The 20433-nt window shown below is 37.7% G+C and overlaps 1 protein-coding gene and 1 pseudogene across 1 annotated transcript in view; one reads left to right on the top strand and one right to left on the bottom strand.

Annotated features, from left to right (window-relative positions):
- HS6ST3 (heparan sulfate 6-O-sulfotransferase 3) overlaps positions 1-20433 on the top strand; it is a 679279-nt gene that overhangs the window by 295216 nt on the left and 363630 nt on the right. The gene's annotated exons all lie outside the window — the stretch shown is intronic.
- On the bottom strand, positions 1029-1086 carry LOC142875305 (uncharacterized; annotated as a pseudogene).

Here is a 20433-nt window from a genome sequence, read left to right as displayed (position 1 = left end):
TTTATTCTCAATTTTCCTTGGAATGCCTTGATTTTTTAAAAATGCAGTTAGTGTTCTTTTTAGGTAAAAAGAAATGTGAAATGTAAAAGAGCAACAGAGACAACTTATTTAAGCACAGCATGTCTTTATGCCTTAGGGGGTGGGGAGAATGCAGATCTCTGAGTTAGATAAAGCTATATGTCAGATATTTAGTGTCTTCTGTCAGAAATTTCTCTAAATAGATTTTTGATGTAACATAGTCCAGACTGTTTTCTTGGGATGTTGTGGAGGGCAGATAAAAATGTTTAGGACATCCCCTATGTTCTCTTTCCACATTGACTCATTTGGTCCACATTTATTAAACATGTTCTGTAGATAAGATACATATACAACTGTACATTTGAAATACACTTTTATGTTTTTAATGGAAGCTGCATCCAAATAATTATTCTACAGTTCAGCTTCTAGATATTTGTGTTAACATCCTACAACATAGTGACTTATAAAAAGTTACATTATTTTAAGGGATTTGATTTCAAATCCAGGGAATGTTTTTGAAATGAATACGTTTGCTAACATTGAGATTTAATGACATCATCTGTTAATATTGGAACTTAAAATTTTCTTTGTGAACTTTTAAGCTTTCAAAGGGGAGGGATTTTTATAAAATTTCTATCAGTTTCATCTGATGAAATATAAACTATAATTTATCTCTTCAGTGGTCAACCATTCTTACATCCTTATATACTTCTTTGGGCAGTATCTAAGGGCGGTAGTGATGAAGACCTTAAACTTGGCTGTTGGCTAGATTGGGGTCATATCTTTGCTCAGCTATTCACTACCTGATTAAATATAGGCAGTTCTGTTAAGCCTTGGTTCTTTCACCAGTGAGGTGGGAATAACAATAGTATCCACCTTACAGACTTGTGACAATTAAATGGGCAAGACCGTGTGGTATGCCCAATATTGGGCACATATTAGGGGCTCAATAGATGTTCATTTTTTATACACCATACTAAGCAGAGTATCTATGTGTGTCTGTCGGGGGAGGGGGTGTCTCTTCCAGTGAGAACCTGCTAGACAAATTCTGAAAGAGCTGTAAGATTCCTAGCACAGTGTCTTGCACAGACTAGGTGCTCAAACTTATTTATTAAACAAGTAACTTATTGCTTTGAGGTTCTGAAAACAAAATTGAATCTGAAACACATGGCTAAATAGGTTGTATTCACTTTGATAATTTTTTAAGTGTATCACGGAGTAATGTGCTAATTCCTTAAATCTAATTTTTGATGACCTAGCAAGATCAAGACGCTGTGCTAGATGCTGCCGAACATATAAAGCAGAATAGGAAATTGTCCTTGTCTGTAAGAAACTTACATTGTAACTATGGATGTTGGAATAAGATTTGAGTATTTGAAAAGTTCTATGGGAAGTTCTATAGGAACTTCTATTTATTGAGTGCTTCTGACTTTCCATGTGCTCTATGATAAGCATCTCATACGAATCATTTCTAATCTTTAACATGATCTGCAAGTAGATCTACCTATATTTTACAGGTAATGGAATTAGACATAAAGAAGCGAACTGACTTATTCAAGGATATAAAATCAGTATGGTCTGAAAATGAGCCCACAAACAGCAAGCCCCTAAAAAGACCTATCGTGTAAAATAAAATAGTCTATGATAACAGGGTCTTAAAAGTAAGTGTAAAAATAATGTTTTATTCAATAAGTAGGAATGAAGTTAATTTTAGTGGGAAGAAAGTTCTAGTCCTACACCAAACAGTAGGCCCATATCAATGCCAGATGGATTAAAGAGTTAAATTTTAAAAAAAGAAATAATGACAATAATTACAATGCTATAAGGTAATATTTTACTCACATTCAAATGGAGAAAGACATTCTATATATAAAATAGTGAAAAAAACAACAATAAAAATAATGGTGGTTTTGACTACATAAATATTTACAGCCTCTATAAATCAAAAGAACTAAAATACACTATGTTGGCTGGGCATGGTGGCTCATGCCTGTAATCCTAGCATTCTGGGAGGCAGAGGCGGGCAAATTGCTCGAAGTCAGGAGTTCGAAACCAGCCTGAGCAAGAGTGAGACCCCGTCTCTACTATAAATACAAAGAAATTAATTGGCCAACTAATACATATAGAAAAAATTAGCCGGGCATGGTGGCGCATGCCTGTAGTCCCAGCTACTCGAAAGGCTGAGGCAGTAGGATTGCTTGAGCCCAGGAGTTTGAGGTTGCTGTGAGTAGGCTGATGCCATGGCACTCACTCTAGCTTGGGCAACAAAGCGAGACTCTGCCTCAAAAAAAATAAAAAAATAAAATAAAATACACTATGTAAAAAGTTGAAAATCAAATGATAAATTGTGAAAAACACTTATGAAATACACATCAGAAGGTTAAGATCCATTATATAATGTAATACAATATATTATATACATAATATAATAAAGTGTTTTATAAATCAATAACAAAGATAAAAATTTTACAATTAAAAATTGGCAGAGGAAATAAAGAAGCAATTTGCCAAAGAATTGGAATTGGCAATAAGCATGTAAAAACATATATAACTTCACTGATACTCAAATAAATACAAATTAAAGCCATAATGATATGCCTTATATTAATACAATCTATCAAATTGATAAGGATTAAAAAATACTTTGTCTTGGGGAGAAGGTGTTGGAAAAAATCACTCTAATATACTGTTTGGGTATTCATTGCAGTGCTACGTCAGAGAGTGAAAAAATTGAAAACAATGTTTTTTATAGGGTAGTATAACAATATGGTTTGTTAACCATAATTACTGTTAGCCAAATTTTTCCATTGCATCCAGTGGAATATTAATTAGCCATATTTAGATATAATATTTATTGACATAGAAGGAGTCTAGTAACATTATATTAAATAAACAGCACTTATATAGAAAATAATATCACTTTGTTAAAATAGGAATATATATATATATATAAAGATTGAAAGCAAATACATCTAAATGATAATCATGGTGGTCTAATTCTGGTTACATTAGGAAAGGTGTATTTTCCAAATTCCCTACAATTAAGAAATGATAGGAGATTATAAATCTTAAAATATAATGAAGGCCGGGCGCTGTGGCTCACGCCTGTAATCCTAGCTCTTGGGAGGCCGAGGCGGGCGGATTGCTCGAGGTCAGGAGTTCAAAACCAGCCTGAGCAAGAGCGAGACCCCGTCTCTACTATAAATAGAAACAAATTAATTGGCCAACTGATATATATATAAAAAATTAGCCGGGCATGGAGGCGCATGCCTGTAGTCCCAGCTACTCGGGAGGCTGAGGCAAGAGGATCGCTTGAGCCCAGGAGTTTGAGGTTGCTGTGAGCTAGGCTGATGCCATGGCACTCACTCTAGCCTGGACAACAAAGTGAGACTCTGTCTCAAAAAAAAAAGAAAAAAAAAATAATGAGAAAATGCCATGATACATAGTTTGAAATTGTATGTGAACCCTGGACCCTCATAGCTTGGAATGAGGGTATTGAGTGTCCATATTAAAGTTCTTTGACCTCACCATCATGGCACACACATCATCACTGGTGGGATTTTGGCAAAAAAAAAAAAAAAAAAAAATCAACCAAGTGAAGACCACCTAGAGTTCAAGTTATTCCAGGAAAACAAAATACAATCTATCTTTAAAAAGTGATTTATGTGTTGAAGAATTAAACCACTTTTAAAATTTAATGAATGGAAGAAGCATTTCAGCTGGAGAAGAGTAGAATACACCCTAGACCCCAACAAGAACCTTCAGTGAAGGGAATTCCTCAATGATCTGGGCCAGTGAGGAAGCTGCTTCTCCTATATCCCCTCTGCTAGCTAGGGAGCAGGGGGCTGCAGAGGGGAAAGCATCTAGACCAGACATAGGAATCAGAAGAATGAGAAATATTTTAGGACATGCATAGGCTGAAATGGGGAGAAGAACAACCTAAGAGAGGAAAGATACTTGCAAAGGCTGAGGTGCATGAGATAATATGTTCTGGGGATACAAGAATTTTGGTGAGTTTGGAGCCAAAGAAGGTTTGTGAGGGGTGGTAGAAGACGAGGCAGAAAAGTGAGCAAGGTCTCAGTCCTGTGATGAGCCAAGACTTCGTCTTGCAAGGTTGGGAGCCAAATTAGGTCTTATGCTCAGGTTTGTGTTTTAGAAAGTCCAGCCACCACCAACCTGGAGAGCAGATGGGTGGGAAACCTGATGAGAAGCAGGGCCATCTGTTAGATATCCCAGACATTCGCATGGCAGATTATAAGGACGTGGACAAAGGAAGTGGTGATGGGGGTGGACCAAAGATAGGTTTGAAATATAAAGAGTGGTAGGAACAAAAGAACTAGATGATTAATGAATAAGGTGGGATGAGTGAGTGGAGGGAATCTATGATGGCTTGAGGTTTCAGGGTGGAGTTACCAGGGGAATGATGAAACTCTTGATACAGACAGGAAATGGAAAAGGAGACACAGATTAACAAACTGAGAAAGGTGGTGTGTGTGGAATTTCTAAGAAGAGAAGACCAGCAGCAGATTTAAAATGTCTGTGGGGCCCAGAAAGGAGGTCAAGTTTGGAGATAAAGTTTCTAAGTCAAGGATGGGAATGAGAGCACATCCCAGGGAGAGTTTTTATAAGAAAAGGAGGATAGAATGATATAATTCTGAGACACGTTGACTTTTAGAGCATGAGATGGATTCGGAAGATTCTTGGGTAGAAATAGGCTCAGTGGACAGATAGCTAAGAGAAGAATCAAGAGAGAGAGTGTGTACTATTATAGAAGCCATAAGAAAGAGAATTTTCAGGATAAGGGAGTATCAAAACCATAGAGAAGATGAGTGAGGAAAGTATTGAATGGTTTCTATTAGATATCTTTCTTTCAGCACTTTGTAGACATGCAATAGAAACATCTCCAATTGAAGTTGAAATGAACAGTTTTTACAAGGAATAAATTCCATTCAAATTCACAAATTTCCATTTCAGAATATGTGTTTGCATGTATAATGTTGCTGTGTATGTATGTGTGTGTATATATATACACACACGTAAATATAAGCCTTAAGTGTAGTGTTTAGTCAATCTTTATTGAATGAACAATTGAAGAAAGAGTAAAGGAAGAAAGAATGAAATATAGAGGGACCCTTGTGTGGTATCCCCTCTTCCCATCTTTTCCCAAATCATCCTGTTCCTCTGTTACTCTCTTGGTACTTTCAAGAATAAAAATGGACTGCCTTTGTTTCAGGCCTGAGAACATGCCCAACAATGCACTGTAGACATGTGTTGTGTGAGCACACTCTTATTCGAATCGCCTTTTTGAAAGGATCCTTTCTGTGTTTCATGGTCATTATCAGATGACATTGTTTTTTCAATTGGATTTTGAGATATCAGCTTTGAACTCAATATTGTTTCATCTTTCTGTGAGTATTATTCATTGATGAGACAAATTGTTTCTTAAATTTGTGACTAGCTCCTTAAATGCTTCTGAAAATAAAGTACTGTGGAAATAAAGTGAATGGATATAAACAGTGTAAAATTTAATAGGTTAAAGCACATTACTTTATCTTTAGAATAAGCAGAAAATAAACTGGTGCTGTTGAGGCTGGAAGGGTAATTTCAATAAACATGTGGTCAGGAAAGAAATTGGGGGTGAAAGAGATAGAAAATCAATGTGTTATCTTATGCAAGCCAGATAAGAATTTTTAAACTATCTATTAATTCTTACCTAATATTAAGTGTGAGAATTTATACAGCATATTTCAGCAAAACTTAATTTTAAGATGTCTTCCCTATTTAATTTCAACAGCATTCAAATATTTGTTGCATGTTTGATTTTGCTTCAGTTGTTGGATCCTTCTTGTATTTGCTTATAAAGTTTACAGTTATGAGAATGAAATAATATTTGGTGGATATTTAAGACTTGAAAACATGTCATGTGATAATTGTTGTGATTTGTGTTTTGGGTCTAAGTCTCTCTTAAGATTTGCAAACATCATCAGTCTAGAACCTTATCAGCTAATGATTTTTTTTTTTTTTTGAGACAGTATCAAAAAAAAAAGCCTGTTGCCCAGGCTAAAGTGAGTGCCGTGGACATCAGCCTAGCTTACAGCAACCTCAAACTCCTGGGCTCAAGCAATCCTTCTGCCTCAGCCTTCCAAGTAGCTGGGACTACAGGCATACACCACCATGCCTGGCTAATTTTTTCTATATATTTTTAGTTGGCCAATTAATTTCTTTCTATTTTTAGTAGAGATAGGGTCTCACTCTTGCTCAGGATGGTTTCAAACTCCTGACCTTGAAAGATCCTCCCACCTCAGCCTCCCAGAGTGCTAGGATTATAGGCATGAGCCACCACACCTGTCCTAATGATGCTTAATATAATTGTCCTGTGAATACTTTTGATTACTGATGCTATTTAGCATTTGACTTACCAAAATCCATGCCAGAATTCCTTTCTTCCTATAGCTAGGTTTTGATAAGATGAAAAATAGACCCTTATAGCTTAGATTTCGAATATGAATGTGTATGGTGTTTGCAATTATGTTAAACATAAGCAACAAAATGTTACATAAATTAAACTGGACAATAGCCAAATTCCTTTCAGAGGGTGGCAAATAAAAAATGAGAAAGAGCCTTCCAATGTCTCTTTAAACCCACAGGGCAAGTTTTTCTTGGTTTGTTACATTCTCAACTAATGGACTTGGTTAGTCATATCTTTAAGAAAAAAGGTATTTTGATAACTCATATTAAAGAGGTACATCTTAAAAAATAAAAATTTTACTTAGGCCAGTCCTCCAGAAAGAAAATTCATTTCATTGTGGTTTACTAAGTGTTAAATAAAGCAATTAAATGATTTTTATTCATATTGTTTCTTAGCCAATTAGAATAATGGAATTTTAGAGTTTGATGAGATCTTATTTAGTCTGAACCTTTAATTTGTATATACAAAGAATGGGATCCAAAGAGGTATATTTACCCAAAGCCAAATATTAGCTAGTTTTGTGATTTCAATTTCAACTCAAGTTCCTTGATTCATGTTCTAGTGCTCTTTTTTTGTTTGTTTTTTTGAGATGGGGTCTCGCTATGTTGTCCAGGCTGGTCTTGAACTCTTGGGCTCAAGTGATCCTCCCATCTCAGCCTCCTGAGTAGCTGGGACTACAGGTGGTGTGCCACCACGCTCAGCTCTCGTGTTCTTTCTGAGCATAATGTTACTTCTCAGGAAAGAAATATAGGCTTGTTTTTATTTTGCACAAAATTGAATCTTAGGTGTCCAAAGGCTTTCTTAGAATCCGCAATATTTGAGCAAGAAATGAAACTCCCTTTTTCTTCAAATACAACGGAATACTACTCAATTACAAAAAAACAGTGGTGATCTAGTACCTCTTACATTTTTCTGGATAGAGCTTGAGCCCATCCTCCGAAGTGAGGTATCACAAGAATGAAAGAATAAGCACTACGTGTACTTGCCATCAAATTGGTACTAACTGATCAATACTAAGGTGCTCACATGGTAGTAATTCATCGGGGATTGGGGGGATTGGGGTAGGTAAACTCACAACTAATGGATGCAGTGAGCATTGTATGGGGGAAGGGCATGCCTCAAATCCTGGCTTGGGTGAGACAAAGTCATAACATGTAACCAAAATGTTTGTACCCCCATAATATCCTGAAATAAAAAAAATAAAAATTAAAAAAGACAAGGGACACATAGAAATAAATATTTGTAAACCACCTACCAATAAGCAGCTAGTTTCTAGAATATAAAAACAACGAACCAGCATCTACCCAAAGGAAAAAGAAACATTCTATAAAAAAGACATTTGTACTCAAATGTTTATAGCAGCACAATTCACAATTGCAAAGCTGTAACCCAAGTTCCCATCAATACATGAGTAGATTAATAAAATGCGGTATATGTATACCATGGAGTACTACTCAGCCACAAAAAAACAATGGTGATGTAGCATCTCTTGTATTATCCTGGATAGAACTAGAGCACATTCTACTAAGTGAAGTATCACAAGAATGGAAAAATAAGCACCACATGTGCTCACCATCAAATTGGCATTAATTGATCAATACTTATGTGCATTTATGGTAGTAATATTCATCGGGTTCCGGCAGGTGGGAGGGAAGAGGAGGGGATGGGCATATTCACACCTAATGGGTGCGGTGTGCACCATATGGGGGATGGACACACTTGAGGCTCTGACTCGGGTGGGGCAAAGGCAATATATGTAACCTAAACATTTGTACCACCGTAATATGCTGAAAAAAAAAAGAAAAAATGAAAAAAGAAAACATTTAAGGATTCAACAAATTTCATTTTTTCCTAACTTAGCCCCTATAGTTATAATAATTACTCAAAAAGGTAGCTTTTAAAATAGGGTATTTTTACATATAACTGAGAAAATTCCAGCTCGGACACTGCTTTCTTACAATTATGGTTCTGTAGGGAATGGAGTGACCTGCTCAACCATTTTGAATCTTCCGACAGTAGAACATTAATCAGAAAAGTACAATTCCTGAGGGAAGTTTTCTGGGAACACGATGTTCGGTACGGATGGGGTGGGAGTCGATGAGGAGAGGGAGGGACGTAGAGTCTTCTTCTTTGCGGGTGAAATCCCAGGAATCAGTGAGGAGTCCTGAGTCGTGTTCATGAAAGGGACACAGTATAATACAACTCCGAAGCCTCCTGATGCACTTCCATTATCCTCTTGCTAAGCTACAGCAATTTTCATTGCCTTTTGCAGGGAAAAAAAAAATGAAGTGCTTCTCTTTTATTTGGAATGAAGGGCACACCATTTCGAAGGGCTATCTTTGCTGGTTCTGCCTAATGAAGCAGCGTAGGCACCACGTGCCTGGGATAGCCGGAGTTGGGGGAAATAAGACCAGCACGCATAGCTGTCTCCATGTGCACATTGGCACGGAAGACCTTTGATTGGCTTTAGGAAATAATGGTTGGTGCTCTCTGTGGATCTTGCAAGAGAATCTTACTGAAAAAAAAAAAAGACATGTTTCATTTATGCCACTTCCTTCTGTTACTGGCAGCTCTGCAAATGATCTGGAACAGGTGGGCATACCAATAAGCAAAGAGTGTGTTTTATAGCCTGTCATACTCCACTTATCTTATTTTGATGAAGATATATAAAGAGGAGATCGTATTTGTACTTGATCTTGCGTTAGGAATCTGTAAAGCACTAACAAAATCAAAGGTGCAGTTTCTCTTTGGTCACTTAGTTGACTATTAAAATTGAGAATAATTTTCTTGCAATTTCACAGAACAGTTTTTCATGGGTGGCAGTCATCTTTTGGGGACAGGAAAAGGAGAAGCAGTCTATCAAAAGCAGATAAAGAAAAGCCACACCACGGCCTGCTGTTTCTGCTATTTTGGATGATCGAGCTTGTGCGCAAATGAAATCATGACAGATTCATTTATATGAAATGGCCATTGTTGATCTCCTTGCCAGAAACTAGATTGCTTTTTTATTTAGGAGATTTTCAGAAGCGGTCCTTAGCTTTTTTAGCTAGTGGCAAAATGGCACCGGGCCAAACTGCCTCTTTTCATCCAGTTGGTGTTGCCAATATCTTGGGATGCATGAATTAAAATATATTTGCAGTCAATTGAAAAAAATATTTTTCTGTTTAAGTATTTTAATCATTTGCAGAATTGGATTGGGGAATACCCTACCTAGCCCAGTACTAAGATTAATAGCTAGAATAGTAGAAATTTTGTTGTCAGTAAGCATAGGGTTAGGAATAAAAAACAACAACAAAAATAACTCATGCATAATGTTTTCATTTAATGATATTTTCTATTATTGATCATCTCTGAATTGCTAAAGCATTTGTGTTGCTGGTCATACAGGCCAAATTTATTGAGTGACTGAATTCAATAAATTGATTGATCGAAGAACATAAAGGTATTAGGTAGTCACAAGAAGAATCCTTGTTTAAAACTGTACACTAGCCACGTATATTTTTTTATAGCTTTTTCACTAATTTACACTATCCCTTAGAGGGCCTGGCAGCTTGTTTATCAGCAGAGGCATGGGGTAACTTTTATGCTGCCAGCGCACGTTCAGAAATTCTTAGCAAGGGGGAAGGAATTGGATGAATTATCATCAGATAAGTGAACACGTTTTGCAGTTTTATTTTGCAGTTTGCTTCTCCATTTTTTTTTTTTTTTTTGCAGATACCAGCTGTTGGTGTGTTTAGTGGATCAATAAATTCATTCATTTATTGAGTGCTGCGTACAAGGAGCTGGGGGTTCAGAGCAAAATAGACAAAGCTCCCTGCCCTCATGAGCTTGCATCCTAATGCAACACTCTCCATCCTTGCCCTACTCCATAGCCAGTTGAGGAAGGGAGAGGAACCAAACAGAGGCAATGAAAACATCAAGTTTTACTGCTGATGAAGCTGATTAGAGAATGTGGCTTTCGATGTAGCAGTCCAAGGGGCTTATTAATCTTTTACTCCTTTACTAGATGTTTGAGTCCATGAGAGGTAGAGCCTTATCTGTTCTGCTTACCACCATCTATACAGGGCCCAGCTTAGTGAAAAAACTATAACATAACACACCTACACACACATACATATAACATAGTATATAACAATATATACATATAAATATATTTGTATGTACATATGTGTGTATATATAACCTATTTCACAGACACGTGCACACATATATAAGTCTATTCTGATTATTCATGGTAGCTATGTTTTGTAGAGTTGCTGTGATCACTGAATTAGTGAATACTAATTGCTCCTAGGGGACATACAGGTTTAGGTTCCTGCAAGCCTCTGGTCACAACATTCTCATCGATTGTTCGGTACATATCCTTGTTTTATGTGTGTTTCTGTTGGAAGAAGAACATACATTGAAGTTTCTGCCTGTGCTTAGTTAATATGTGTCATTTGTTGATACATTTATACTGCCCCAAAACTGTAACAGAAGCTTATCTAACATATTTTCTCCATAAGGCACATCTCAGCTTTCTTGCAGTCAGGATTATCAGACAACACTGTAGCTTGCTTGAGATCATTTTAAATAGTTAAATGACCAACAGAAAGCACAAAAATGCAAAAAGCATGGCACTAAATAGACCATGAAAAGGATACTTGGCAGTATGAAAGCTGAAACAAGAAGGTGGAGCGTAGCCTGGTAGGTAGAGGTTCCACCACCGTTGGGAGCATTTGCGCTGAGCATGCTGTACAGATGACCATGACTGCAAGAGCTCTCTGAGTATTGATTTTGACATTACAAATAAGTTTAGCAAGGAGGCTATTTTGCAAATATGGAATCTACAAATAATAAGGATGGACTTTATGTACGATCCATGTTGTGCCCTCTGTCTTTCTCAGTGGGCTCTGAGCTTTATCTTCGGATGAACTGTCATTTCCAGATAAAGCTGGAAATGGAGTTTCTGGCTCCATGCAGGGGGGGCAAGATGAGTCCCTGCCTCCTCCAGTGGTGGGCTCAGCAATCCAGGGCTCCCCTGTCTGCCTGTACTCGGGTTGGTGCCAGAAGAGATCAATGATTCAGTCCACACATGTTCATTGTAACCAACTGTGTCTCAGGTGCTGTGAATACTGAGCTGGAGAAGGATGCTTGGCAGAGGGGAGGCAAGCAGTGACAGTGTGTGAAAACAAGAAAACAAGCTGTCTGAGCTCTACGGGGTGGTAGCAGGGCCGTGCTCTGTTTTGTGCCAGGTTCTTGCTTCTTGGATATATCTCTGGGCTTCACTGAGCCATTCCACACTTCAGAAACCTGCAGGCCTTCGCTTCTTCAAGATCAAACCCTTCCCAGCCGACTGGCTGTCCTTTCAAGGCAGGAGGGACCTGACCCATGTCTGCATCTTTGGAAGTCTAAAGCTCAGCACCAGGGGCACGAAATGCCCTGATAAATGCCTTCTTGATTGATTAACTGTCCTGAGGCTTTTTACAGATGTTAAGTTAGACTTTTTTTTTCCAGTGTCAATTGAATAGGCGGATGCCCGAAATTTCTTTTATTGAGGAGAAAAACCTTTCATTCTGTAATTATAGAGGGAAGGAAAAGATCATAAAAAATATTCAGTTGTAACAATTTAGTGTGAATGCTTTTCAGTTAAAATGTAATTAGTCAACAAATGTAAATCACTAATTATGAGCTCCTTTTCTATTTTGATGGGAAACCATACTTCAAGCGTCTGTTGCAACAGGAGACCTTAGTACCGAAGCTGCATAAAAGCGTGGGGAGGAAATGGAACAGCCAATTAAAGAACAAAACATAGTAAAACAAAAGAGCAAATCTGCCCATTTTGCATTTGATTTGGCCAGACAGAGAAAAGCTGGAGTATGAGGTATTGCATTTGCAAAGGCAGCTGTGTTTGGCATATTTTGATGATAGACTGATAGGTAGATAAAGGGAGAGAAAGAGAGAGAGAGAGATAGGTAGATAGATAGATGGATTTGTAAACGACAGTGCATTTGTTTCCTAGGGCTGCCATAACCAACTACTTCCAGCTGGGTGGTTTAAAACAACAATCAATTGTCAATAGTTCTGGAGGCTAGAAGTCCAAAGTCAAGGTGTCAACAAGGCCATGCTCTCTCTGAAACCTGCAGGGGAGAATCCTTCCTTGTCTCTTCTAGGTTCTGATGTTTTGCTGACAATCCTTGGCTTTCCTTGGCTGGTGGATGCTTCACTCCCTTCTCTGCCTCCATCGTCCCCTGGTTATCTTCTCTCTGTGTGTCTCTGTGTGCACATGGCATTATCCTCTTTTTATAAGGACACCAGTCTTACAGGATTGGGGCCACTCTACTGATCTCAACAGATTACATCACAAAGACCCTGTTTCCAAATAAGGTCACATTCACAGGTACCAAGGGTTAGAATTTCATCATGTCTTTTGTTGGGACACGATTCAACCCCATCACAGAGGGGTTACTTTTTCATTCATAAAAATCCTGTGTATAACTTGGGGTACAAACTCACAGTCACAGGTTGCCTGTGGAATACTTCTCCTCCTACTGGAGGCTTTCCACAAGTCCTCCAAAGAAAAGCAGCAAACCACACACAGCTGGTACCTGCCTGAGTTGGCCCTTTGTTCTGTAAGCACCTTCATGCTGGCTGCAGAGGGGCAAAGTGTGCTGGGAATTCCCTGATGAGTCCCTGCATTTATATTAAATATGGAGATTTATGATATATAATCCCTGTATAATCCTTTTCTTTGAAGAAAAGCAGAGTCCAATTTTGTGTTTGGAAGGGTCCTTGTGCAATGCCTACTTTTAATCCTTTTCTTTGAAGAAAAGCAGAGTCCAATTTTGTGTTTGGAAGGGTCCTTGTGCAATGCCTACTTCGGGGATTTTTGTGCATTTCCTCTTCTTTATCCTCCTTCCTCATCCTTTATGTTGTCTTGTTTTGTTGTCAGATTCATGCTATATTTACTGAACATACTGTAACATGTCACTTAGTCTCTAGTAGATGAGGAACTTTTATTTGAAAACTCTATTTTACTTATTTTGTTGGTTTGATGAATACCTGGGGAAGATCTTCCTTTAGAGCAACAAATATTTATATTTTATACATACACACATCATATATATATATATTTTTGAGACAGGGTCTCACTCTGTCACCTTGGCTAGAGTGTAGTGGCATCATCATAGCTCACTGCAACCTTAAATTCCTGGGCTCAAGCAATTCTCCTACCTCAGCCTCCCCAGTAGCTGGGGACTACAGGCATGCACCACCACACCTGGATAATTTTTCCATTTTTTGTAGAGACGATGTCTTGCTCTTGCCCAGGCTGGTCTTGAACTCCTGAGCTCAAGCAATCCTCCCGCCTCCCAGAGTGCTGATATTACAAACATGAACCACTGTGCCTGGCCAATCTATATTATTTATTTATTTGTTTTTATTTCAGCATATTATGGGGGTACAAATGTTAAGGTTATATATATTGCCCTTGCCCCTCCTCCCCCCTCGAGTCAGAGCTTCAAGCGTGTCCATCCCCCAGATGGTGCACATTGCACTCATTATGTATTTACATACCCATCCCCCCCTCCCCCCTCTCACCTGCCCAACACCCGATAAATGTTATTCCTATATGTCCACTTAGGTGTTGATCAGTGAAACCAATTTGCTGGTGAGTACATGTGGTTCTTATTTTTCCATTCTTGGGATACTTCACTTAGTAGAATGGGTTCCAGCTCCATCCAGGAAAATACAAGAGGTGCTTTATTACTGTTTTTTCTTAAAGCTGAATAGTACTCCATGGTATACATATACCACATTTTATTAATCCATTTATGTATTGATGGGCACTTGGGTTGTTTCCACATCTTTGCAATTGTGATTTGTGCTGCTATAAACATTTGAGTGCAGGTGTCTTTTTTATAGAGTGTCTTTTGTTCTTTTGGGAAAACAGCTGATCATTGATGGTCAAATGCACTAATATCAGATTGACAACTGTTTTATCACCATGGTGCCCATGTTTGTACCTTTTATGTCTCTGTATGTTATGTGCACCAGTATGATGAGCAGGTGTTCCTCCCCTAGATTAGGAATGCCATATAGATGGGTATTTTGTACTTTTTACTTAGAAGCATGTTTTTTATTTGTTTTTGGAAACATTTCTGCATAGTCAATGAATAGTATAGGTATTCCCACTTTGCCTGGATGCAGTGAAATAGGGAAAGCGTGAACCATTGCTGAGGTTCACATGGTTAGAGAATGAGAATGCTTTCTGAACCCTGATTTTCTTAGTTCCAGCTGCGCCTTCCTTTCTACTCCACTGTGACCTTTCATACAATTTAGCATTGTTTTTCTCCTATTCTTATGAAAATGTAGGCATAAATCATTTACTCTCTGGGAAGCTTTATTTAGAGTTCCTGACCAATAGTAGACCCTCAGTTATGATGACTCGTATGGAGGCTACTTACAAGTGGGAATCAGAGTTCCACATTAAAGCTAACAACAAATGTTAATATCAGTTATCACTGAATAATTAAAATACTGCCGTTTGGGTGGTTTCACAAAAAGATCCTGAAAAATTAGGATTGCTTTAGTACCACAGTTAGAAAATAAGAGAAAAGAGATTTTTTAAAACATTACATCACCCATTCATTCATGACTTCCTCCCTTCCTTGTGGAGAACTTCATTGTCAATGCCCCAGATTTTCAGGAAAGAGAAAAATACTAATAGTGCTTTATAGTCTGCTAAAGTTGGCCTGCAAATCTGATTGTAATATTCCCTTATTTAAAATATTTCAATAACTTTCATTTTACACTAAAGACCAACCTTCTCCTTAGTTTGGTCTATAGGCCTTTTATGATCTGACCCCTGGGATACTCAGTGACATGCAGTCACCTGAATGCACCATTTTTCTTCACCTTGGCACATGGTGTTGCTTCTGCCTGGAGTCTCTGTGTGCCTGATTCACCATGTGACCTGCACTCATCTCTTAGGGTCTATCTTAGCAATCATTAGTAAAGGAGTTCCTCACTTACCAGGAAGCATTTGATGCCCTCCACCTCCATGTTCCCATAGTATTTTCCAAACAACTATAGGAAAACAGTCAACATATTGTTTGTTTGCCTATCTATTTCCCATGCTAGATTGCAAGCGCTTTGAGATCAAGAGCAGTATCTTCTCATTTTCATGTGTCCAATATATATAAATTTAGGTATCTGGCACATAGATAAGTAAAGTTTTATTGAATGAATGCATGTTTTCATGCCTTGGCTCATTTACTCCACAATGCAGCTTTTCATATCTTTACATAATTTGTTTTATCATTCATGAAATAATTATCACCTCCTTCTGAATATATTGCACGTTTCATGCTTCCCTGAATAACACTGATTCATTTTAGCAGTATTTATCTTAGAAGTATTTTTGTAATTAAAACAAAATCACAGCACAGTGTTAACATATACTTTTTGCCATGCACTCTCAGGCAGAAAGAGCTATGGCAGACTGTGCTGTATACACTGCTGGCCAGACTGCATTAGCACAGCACACTGCAAACTCTCTCAGCCAACCAGCCACTGAGTTATTTTGACTTCAGTGTGTTCTGCAGCACATGTAGCTTGATCTGCAGTGGCTTCTCTGTCATATATTTTGCACGTGAACATTTTCGGAAAGCAGGAGTATCGTTTTGGATGTTGCAATGTGGGTTTTATAGTGGCTTGAGAGTTCTTCTAGTGATGCTCAGGAAATTAGTGCTTGATGGAAATTCCCTTGGCACTAGGAAGGGCACATATATAGCACTCCCGACTGGACAGGATGTTCAACAGTTAAGAATGGTGTCTGGAAGAAACTGTGGCAGAAAGTATGTCATAATATTAATATCAGGAGATTTGGAGGAGGATGAAGGAGCAATTGCCACTGCGTGAGGCAGCTCCATGGGGAGAAGGATTTAATAACTTCATGCCATGTGAGTTGCATTAGAGATAATTCCCTTAGAACTCCCATTTCTAGGAGTGCACCCACCATCCCACACTCCTGTCCTCTAAATGAGGCATGTGTACACTCTTGGAATTAAATGCAAGGTAATAAAGCATGTAATGGGGGGAGGGGAGCTCAAGCAACCAGTAAGAGGTAATAATAAAAAATAAGTTATTTTATTTTTAAAATATGTTTTCTCTTTTTTACTTTGTTAAGCATCTAACCCTACTTCCTAACTTATGTAATACTATTATAACATCATAAGTAACATACTTTTAAATATGGACATTAAAGGAAGCATAAATATTTTACAGTAAGTAACAGCAATAAAATGAAATAAATAGATGATTAAAACAAAAATCATCAACAGGTAATAGAAAAAGTCTAGAAATTTTCTTTTCTTATTTTTCAGGAGCTCATGTATTTTCCCAAAAGTTTTCTGGGTTTTTGGAAAGTGATCATGCAGATAGAATCTAAAAACTCTGCTTCCCTTGTGGAAGAGGGGGTCCCATCTTCTAACTCTTGTGTTTTGCTTTAAATTAGAATGGGCTATTCATTCATAGACTTTCAGTCTGATTCATTCATTCATTCTAAAAGAATTCCTGTTATGCACCTAGCACTATTCTGGGTTCTGGGTGCAAAAAGACATCTCTTTCTTCAGTGAACTTATTTTCTAGCAGGGAAAATATGAAATGACAAAAAGGTAGATACTCTCAGGTAGTGAAAAGTGTAGTGAAAAATAAAGTGGGTCTATTGGCTGAGAGTATGCTTGGGTCGGGTGGGGTGAGGCTGACTCTTTGAGATGGGGTGGACAGGCAAGGTCACTGAGGAAGTGACATTTGGGCACTTGGATGAAGTGAGTGCTAGCCATTTGGATTTATTTGGGAAAAGCATTCCAGGCAGAAGGAACAGCAGATGCAAAGGCTCTGTGATAGGAGCCCGCATGTCAAGTTTGAGGCCCAGCAATGAGACCAGTGTGGCTGGCAGAGAATGGAGGCTGTACTTGTTGGCCATTGTAAGGATTTATATTTTATTCTCCTGTGATAATATACTTCAAGAGAGGAATTAATCTAACTTACATTTTATAAGGATCAGACTGGCTGTTGTGTTGAGAATAGACCAGAGGGGGTGACTAACATACAATTAAGAGGACCAATTAGGAGGCAACTGCAGAATTCCAGGTGACTATGTAACACAACCTGTGGGTTTCCAAACTTGTTTCATTCCCCAAACATGCTATTGTATCTTGGCTGCAATAATGCAAATTATTCAGATGCATTAAATATTCTAAGCCTGTTATCCCAATTTTACACTTCATAAAGACTGGATTCAAAACTACCCCAGGGACTATTCATATTCATATTACAAGTGTATGTTTCCTATAAAGCATCATCATTCTCCAACTAGTTTAGTAATATGAAATCCAATTACAATGACCACATTTATTAGAGATAAGTTTCTTCCCACAGTTGATAGTACCAAACAAATGAATTCAAGAACAATAGAATATTTCCAATTAAAATTAATACATCTTAATTTATATTCACTCTTATTTTGATAAAATTCGAATCCAACCGATTCCTGTTTAATGATTGTATCTGTAAATGATTTCGATTAATCAGCTTCCAAACACAAAACATGATCACATAAATTAAAAAGATTATAAACCCTGGTGTCATTTGCTAGCATTTCATCTAGAAACATACTACATATTAAATGTGCACATCTTTATGTTTTTGACAAACATCTTTTTACACAACGAACTTACACTAAATCCTAAAGTGATGTCTTAGTTCATTCGAGTCGCTGTAACAAAATACCATGAACTGGGTGGCTTGTAAACAACAGAAATTTATTTCTCACAGTTTTGGAGGCTGGGAAGTTCAGGATTGAGGTGCTGGCAGATTTGGTATCTGGTGAGAGCCCACTTCCTCTTTTGTTAGATGATGGCTTCCTGTTGTGTCCTCACAAGGCAGAATGGGTGAGGGAGTTTGTCTTTTATAAGGGCACTGATCTCATTCATAATCTCCTCTAAATACCATCACGTTGGGCATTAGGACTTAACATGAATTTTGGGGGGACATAAACATTTAGTCCATTAGAAATGATTGCATCATAAAAGAAAATTATGATTCATGCCTGTATATAAGATTGGTAGCTTTTTTGTTCATTGAGCAATATTCAAGATAGGTGCTGCTAACTTACTATACATATCAAAATAATGTACAAATGGGTTATGTAATTCTGGAATATTATTATGAATGAAAATCGCAGCAGATCTTCTTGGGATACAGGGACAGAAGCCCTGGTGGGCTGTTCTGATCCACCCGTCCAGAGCAGGAGAATCGTAAGTATTGGTACCAGCTCTGGGGAGAGACTATCAGGGTTAAAGCCCAGGTTCTGCCTTACAATAGGCATGTGACTTTGGGCAAACGACATGTCGGTGCCTCTCTGTTAAATGAGCATAAACATGGTACCAACCTTTTAGATTGTTGTGAGGATCAAATAGCACAGCAAGCATGGCAAGCACTAAATAAATATGAGCTTTTATTATTATATTCTGAGTTTGCCGCCTAAAGCCTTGGAGAGATTTGCAGTTCTTCTTTTGAATTAAACTTCCTAGAGAAATCTTTCTTCGGCATGTATGAGAAAATCTGTCAAGTCCACATTTGGCTTTTTAAGGATAAAATGTTTGTGTGACAAAGGAGATCATACACAGGTTTTATTACCAAAAATTCGAGACAACTAAGTATTAGTTCATGTTGTTCTTGTGGATTGATCCTGTTTTCCTAGATCTAAAAATTGCAAAATCAGTAATTAGCATCTTTAAGTCATAGATATGTAAAACAGTTAATTATGAGCCTTCTTTGTGTGTGTGTGTGCACGCGTGCAAGTATGGTGAGAGACTTCTAACCCCACTCCCTCCCCGTAGCCCTGCACAAACATATCGGGAAGGACAGTAGATAATCATTCTTTGCTATCCCCAGACTGTCAGCTTAATTGCAGGTGTGATTTCCCATCCAGGCCAATTACCAGAATGAAAATTTCTTGGGAGATATATATATATATATATCATCTGATATATATATATATATATATCATATATATATGATATATCAGATATATATATCATCATATATATATCACTATCATCTGTGAGATATAGATATATATATATCTATATCTCACAGATGATAGTTTCCAGGGTTTTTCAATAGGTTAAATATTAGGAAATATAGCTTTTCCTTATGGGTAGGTGAGTTTCTTTCATTTATTGCAAAAGCCTTTACGAAGCATGCTCTGTTATTCACACCACTGTGCTTGGTGCTATGAATGTTTCAAAGGCTAGAGAAAATAAGTCAGTGCCCCTGAGAGCCCCAAGAGAGATGAAGGAGATCTTCATATTGTAACTCAAAATATGAAATTGCCATTTTCTCAGGTCAATATTGGCAATTCCATATGATTCAACCTAAATTGCATTTTTTAAAAAGCTAAAGTAAAAAAGTGGCACCCTTGCTGTAAGACCCGATAGTAAAGAGAGCAGGAACTGTGCTTTAGGTGGGGGTCTCTTCAACCTGTCACAGCTGTGTAATTATGTAAAGCTAATAAGCTTCATAACCTCATTTCAGGGTTACTATTGTTCGCATTCCCTCTTATTTGTGTTTTTTGAATCCAGCTCGTAAACCCTATAATTAGGAAGAAGCATCAAAGTGCCTACTTACACACTTTTTATTTGTTTTCTAAGGTTGTAATTGTCTATAAGTGCTTGCATGGCTGACAATTCAGCAAACAGAATGGTTTCCAAATACCCTCATTGCAGCTTTCTTGCAGCCGCTTTCTGTTTCATTCCTCACCTTGAAGCTATTCAGTTTTTCACAGCTTTAATTCCACTCAAAAGTAGGAAAATGTTTATTTTCAATTAGAGTCTTACATAGCTTGATAGTTTCCCTTTGCCATTTTAAAGAGACCAGAGGAAATTAAAATGTGAGACAGT

The sequence above is a fragment of the Microcebus murinus genome, chromosome 13, assembly GCF_040939455.1.
Source record: "Microcebus murinus isolate Inina chromosome 13, M.murinus_Inina_mat1.0, whole genome shotgun sequence".
NCBI lineage: Eukaryota > Metazoa > Chordata > Mammalia > Primates > Cheirogaleidae > Microcebus > Microcebus murinus.
The sequence above is the reverse complement of the archived record's forward strand: the minus strand, read 5'-3'. Positions and strand labels throughout refer to the sequence as shown.